Genomic DNA, 4970 nt, shown 5'->3' with positions numbered 1-4970 from the left:
CCCTCTGTACTTTTCTTTGTGACCCCTGCTTTCATTTTTATATTTACGCAATGGACTATTTGTTCAAGACAAGATGACTTTTACAGCACTTTTCAGCGACAAATGCAAAGTACTTGACATCGAAAGCATTGAGACAACGTTCAAAAACATTCCAAAAACATTTGATAAGAGGACGATTAAATGCAATTTAAAAAAAGTCATTAAAAAGTGAAGAAAATAGACTAAAAATAGAAAATGTAAGAATGTACATATCATACTATTAAACAAGGTAGTGGTGGGAAAGGTTTTTAAATTCCTTACTTGAGTAAAAGTACTAACACCACACTGTAGAAATACTCAATTTCAAGTAAAAGTATTGAAGTACGATAAGAGAATTGTACTTAAAGTACCCAGAGTAAAAGTACTCATGTTTTAAAATATTTTAAAGCGATAACAGCAAATATTCACATTTAAGAAGCTGGAATTGTGAAATATATTTGGACAAAATACTTCTTATGAATTTAGTTTTTTGTATTTTAAACGTGTTTCCTATATTGTGTGTGTCAACATCTGATTTTATTAAGTAACTAAATCTGTATAATAAATGGAGTATAACATTGCCTCCCAACATTAAAGGTGGGGTAGGTAAGTTTGAGAAACCGGCTCGAGATACACTTGTTGTTATATTCCATGGAATGCTCTTAACATCCCGACAGCAATGAATATCTGAAGTGCTTTGACAACAAATCCATAAAAAATGTCATCTGTGGAAGCCGTAATACTGTAAAAAGCACGACCAATTATTATTATTACATTTGAGGAACCGGCTCGAGATCGCTAGAATTTGAAAATACACAACCGGAGAAAATCTGCCACTTCCTTATAGAGCCCCTCCTCCAACACATACGAACGCGCACATGACCAATGAGGGCACGAGATAAGTGTGCCCCGATGGAAGGCTGACAGGCAGGTAGGCCGTCCAATCCGTTTAGCCGGCGGTTGTACTTTTTACAGTATTACGGCTTCTACAGATGAAATTTTGTTATGGATTTTTTGTCAAAGCACTTCAGATATTCTTTGCTATCGGGATGTTCAGAGCATTCCATGGAATATAACAAAAAGTGTATCTCGAGCCGGTTTCTGAAATGTACCTACCCCACCTTTAAGTATAAAGTAGTATGAATTATATTACTCAGGGGAAGTACAAATATCTCAAATGTGTACTTGAGTAAATGCACTTCGACCTCTGAAGAAAATAGAAATGGTAACTTTAAAAAGACAAAGGATATAAAATGAAAATAAGATGTTATAGAATAATACCGGTAGGCCTATACAATGTACATATAATACTATTAATAATAATAATAGTAATACATTGGATTTTTATAGCGATTTTCCTAATGCTCAAAGACACTTAAATGCATATTTTAATTAAATATAATAACAACTTTGAGTATGTATTCATAATCCCCCCCGGGCTGCCCCGTGAAACACATCGAACGAACCCGGTTCCTCCTGCATGACGTCACTGGCTCGGCTCAGCTCGGATCCGTCCAGAGCAACATGCAGGATGGCGACCAGTGTGGAGACAGCCGCGGAACACGAACGCATCCTGCGGGAAATCGAGAGCACCGACACCAACTGTATCGGACCGACCCTCCGGTGAGTACCACCACCGGCGCTTCATCCTGATTTTACCGCGGGGAAAGCAGCTGAATCCCGGCGTCACTCGGCTAGCTGTGATTAGCATCAAGTTAGCAACTCAAAACTTTAACTGGCTGTGTGTCCATTATCGGACAGCTAGCTGCGTTAACTTTAGCAAACATGAAGTCTAGCTGATTCACATTATTGTCACCGGTGTGTAAACATGCATACTGATGCGTGACTGTCTAACAATGACCACCGGACAATTTCCTTTTATGTTTGTTGCCAGCGTTTGTCAAGTTAGCCCAAAAACATTGGAGCAACTTAAGCTAAGCTAACCAAGCTAACTAACTAATTGACATTCTGCTCACTGGTGTCAGAGCATACAGTGGGAGAAGGGGGTGTTTCTGGTAGCTAACAACTCCCTTTTTTTGTTGAAAGCCTCTTCTATTTGTCCCCAAAGCGTGATACTTTATTTGAAAGAGTTGTGTTGGCTATTTGGCATGCTAGGTTGTTAGCAAAAGCCAAGATATATATCAAGGAGTGTCAAGTGCAGCTGCCTGTGTGTGTACCAAATGAATGAGTGGGTCATTTGATAACACCTCATTATAGTGCACGCAGAAAGCCACTGGTTGGTGTCTGTCACGTGCTTTGGATGCTCGTGAGTGTTGCTTAATAATTTAGTGGAAAGTGCACTCACAGACTGAATGACTTTTCTGTGTATCTTGGTGTCTGTGCCAGGCTCCATGGTTTCACATCCCATTAGCAAGTAGGGGGAGGAAGCGGCATGACTTTAGACCTGCCTCACTCCCACAACACAGAGGAGACAGTCCAGTTAACAATTGTGTATTTAATTTAGTTTATACAAATATATATATAAGAAACAATGGAGACATGCGAAACCCCGATAAGCTATAGGAAGCTTAAACAAAGGGGCAATGCGCATACCGTATTTTCATTATATCTCATTCATACATATGGATGTGGGAAATATGTATGGTAAATACAAAATGCATTTCAGACGAATGCTCCTTTTATTGGTTTGGACCTTTAATCATAGTTCATTATTTAAAAGAGCAGGTTTCATTAAAGCATCAAACAGTTTCCCTCTCGGAGTAAACCGTGTCCTTGACCAGCTGCCTTTGAACGGTTTGTCCAGAGCGGACATCGATAGTGAATGAAAAGGGAAATGCAGCAGGAACTGGACTATTAAAGGCTTGTAAACTGTGTGTGTGTGTGTGTGTGTGTGTGTGTGTGTGTGTGTGTGTGTGTGTGTGTGTGTGTGTGTGTGTGTGTGTGTGTGTGTGTGTGTGTGTGTGTGTGTGTGTGTGTGTGTGTGTGTGTGGCCTCACTCAAGATCAATTTGTTATATGACTTGACAACTTTGTGTGACACCTCTGGCTGCCACATTCTCCTCTGTGTGTGTGTGTGTTGTTGAATGCCTTGAGCAGGCAGCAAGAATATATTTTTCACACACACACACACACACACACACACACCCCCCACTGTGTGATGTTTCACCTCTTCCAGCTTCCTGTTTCTGTTTCCAGTCACACACACGTTGAATAAAAACACCACCGATGTTTGGAAGCGCCGGTCGCATTCTGAGCTATATTTAGTCGGGGGCGAGGGCTGCTCAAAAGAGGGGTTCATTAGGACGAAGCATCAGACGAAGATAAGAGGCCTTTTTAGATTCCCTATACACAGACTTACGATGTAATTCCTGTTGTGATGAACATGCGCTCGACAAAGATAGCACGTTTTGGTTGCTATGCTGTCGCCGGCGTGTGAAGCCAACGATGGGAAACACATAATCATCTGTGTTGGCACCAATAGTATTGAACGGTCAGGTTGTTTGGGCGTCAGATGTTCCTCCGGCATCGGTCTCACCCTCTGAGTGACTGCTCCGACACGCAGACACTCGTTAGCAACACTGCAAAGGCCTCGCCTGTCTTTGTCTCATCGGCCCCATTCTGAAGCATTCACGATTTGATTATTCAGCAGCCTTCGAATCTTGCTTAATAGTGACTTCCCCTGGATCTTTGTGTGTGTGTGTGTGTGTGTGTGTGTGTGCGCGCAAGTTGAGGCTGGTTGTAGCATTCCTTGTTGAAATTATAATAACTCGGCAGGACAGACGACTCCCTCCGGTTACTCACATTTGAAATAAAGTCTTCTCAGTAAAGCAAGAGCTCAGTTATCAGCACAGACAACAAATCAGAGCAATGACTGTACTTACTGTACACACACACCCACACACACACACACACACACACACACACACACACACACACACACACACACACACACACACACACACACACACACCCCCTCAGGGGTCAACTATCGCAGGGTGAGATTGAGCGTGAAATAGGCTAATTATATTTACATGTCTCGAACCTGGACACACCCCCCACACACACACACACACACACACACACACACACATATCTCTGTCAGGTCATATCGGTGTCAAATTTAAGTTACGTCATCACAAAAAGCTATGCACTTTCGAGTAGGGCTGCTCAATTAATCGTATTTTAATCGTATTTTAATTACGATTATGGCTTGCAACGATTACGAAAACAACGTAATCGAAATAAAACGATTATTATTATTTTTACATTTTCTTCTTTTTCTTATTTTTTTTTCTTTTTTTTTCTTATTGGTTTTTTTTCCTCTTTTTTTTCTTATTGGTTTTTTTTTCTTTTTTTTTCTTATTGGTTTTCCGTTGAGTTATTCTTACGGTTCAGGGTAATCAACTGTTAAAACATTCTGTTCACATATTTTTCTCCAATAAATTGATGTTTTCAAAGTTTCTAATAATCGTGAAATCAATTATTACCCAAATAATCGAGATTATAATTGTTGCCGTAATCGAGCAGCCCTACTTTGGAGAGGGGATACTACAGACCCACCCACTGAAGCCAGTGGGTGGGTCTGTAGTATCTCATGAAGAGCAGGGACGACGTGTCAGAGGACTTCTGTACGTCCGAGTTAAGGAGTGATGGGAGAGACGTGAACCCGTGACGGAGCACTTTATATCGCTGGAGGAGAAACACAATCTGTCTTCAAAAAATAAACAACAACAACCAAGCGTCAATACTTATGTTTGTTTCTTGTATACGTGTCGAACGCCCTAAAGCACATGGCAAACTGACGCGTGTGTGATGTATCATTTAAATAACGAGTCGTTGATGTTGTTGATGTTATTGTTGATGTTGGCTTTTGGGAGGAATTGAGTGAGAATATTCTGGAGACAAATCAACAATAACATCAACAATAATCCGTGACCTTTGTAGGACCTCAGAGGGAGTATGCACATGAGGATGCCCACATGTTGATACATC

The sequence above is a fragment of the Pseudochaenichthys georgianus genome, chromosome 18 (genome assembly GCF_902827115.2).
Source record: "Pseudochaenichthys georgianus chromosome 18, fPseGeo1.2, whole genome shotgun sequence".
Classification (NCBI taxonomy): domain Eukaryota; kingdom Metazoa; phylum Chordata; class Actinopteri; order Perciformes; family Channichthyidae; genus Pseudochaenichthys; species Pseudochaenichthys georgianus.
Note: the sequence above shows the minus strand (reverse complement) of the source record.